Below are 1,467 nucleotides of genomic sequence, written 5' to 3'. Positions count from 1 at the left end.
TCCAGCTCTGTAAATGAAGAGGAGAGCTTTGCAAGCTCATTAATGCTTTGAAGTCGCTCATTAGGAGCAGATTCCTCGGGAGCTGGTGAGCGCAACACCCTTGGTGAGCACAGATTCATTTGATATTAATGCGGGTGCTGCAGCTGGAGGCGTCCGGGGATGCTGAGCTGCGATTCTACACACATGGACCAGCATAGCGGATAGCTGTGACTGTAATATGAAGGGAAAAGGGAAGCAGGGAGAGTTGCTGTCCCCTCTTGGCACCAAAGAGATTGAATTTTCCTCCTGGCAGGGCTTTTGCACGTGAATAGGTTGACCCAGTCCTCTGCTGACCTGCAGCATCTTCCAGCGGGATGCTTGGGGTCCTTCTGCCTTGCTTCCTAACATTCCTGAGTTGTCTCAGGAGGCCAGGATGACCCCTCCTGACTGAGGAGCTCTGTGTCACCCTCTTTCGAGACCTGGAAATGCACATTTTTCTGGCTTGGGAAGAGTGAAGGTGGCTGAAATCACAGATAAAAATTATCAGGCTCCTGTGGCTTAAGGGCTAAAGACATCTTGCACATTGCATCTGGGGGTTGTGGGTTTGAATCCTATCGTGGGTCAATAGAGGTTTTGTGGGGTTTTTTTTGTTTGTTTTGGTTTTAATTTTTTCCAGAGGGCAGAAAAAAAGCTCTATGTCACCCCAAAGGAAAAAAACCCCAAAACTTTCCTGCCCCACTGTCTTTCCCAGCTAAATGCCCTAGTGGAGTCCCACATGTGGACTGGAGAGGGTGAGGAGCGGGACCCAAGGTGCAAGGACAGTGCTTTAACTGTGTGGTGTCTCGGGCTGTCAGAGCCTCTCTCTTCCCCCTGGGCATCCAACAGAGTCAGGCTGAGACCCTCCAGAGGTGCCATCCCTGCACCAGGGTCCCTGGCGACACTGTCACCAGTGACTATGGTCCTTGCACAAGGAATTAGTGTGGCACACAGGGGCTGTGCCGTCCTTCATGGCCCATGAGACCTGGTGCATGCCAATGAGATGTTCCACCAGTTTGCTGGGGACATAAAAGAAAGCAGGGAGGAGGAGAAGGTGCCTTGGTTCGGGGCCTCGGGGGGCTTGGTGTGAGGTGTGTGCCACCCAGGGGAAGAGGTGGTGGGCCAGGGCAGAGCTCCCAGCCCACCAGGATGGCCGAGTGGTGAAGGCGTTGGACTTAAGATCCAATGGGCACATGCCCGCGTGGGTTCGAACCCCACTTCTGGTAGGAGCCTCCCTTTTCTCTGGGTCATAACACCTCACTCCAGTTTTTAGAGCATCGGTTCAGAGCAGGGGTGGGACCTCCGGGCCCTGTGTGAGGGGAGATGAGGCCGTTCAGCACCCCAAGGTGAGGTTCCTGGTGGGAATGAGCCACCCTCTTGTCCAGGCTGAACATGGAGAGTGAAGTAAGCTGGTTGCTCTGGCACACAGGTTGTGTCTCGTGTCCTTCAGGC

General features: G+C 54.0%; 1 non-coding gene across 1 annotated transcript; it reads left to right on the top strand.

The window, feature by feature from the left end:
• Window positions 1-1,158: 1,158 nt before the first annotated feature.
• TRNAL-UAA (transfer RNA leucine (anticodon UAA)) lies at window positions 1,159-1,241 on the top strand. Its single transcript has one exon. It is a non-coding gene; the product is annotated as a tRNA-Leu (tRNA).
• The last annotated feature ends 226 nt before the right edge of the window (window positions 1,242-1,467 follow it).

This window comes from Caloenas nicobarica, chromosome 11 (assembly GCF_036013445.1).
Source record: "Caloenas nicobarica isolate bCalNic1 chromosome 11, bCalNic1.hap1, whole genome shotgun sequence".
Classification (NCBI taxonomy): Eukaryota; Metazoa; Chordata; class Aves; order Columbiformes; family Columbidae; genus Caloenas; species Caloenas nicobarica.
This window is presented reverse-complemented; position numbering and strand designations above follow the sequence as displayed.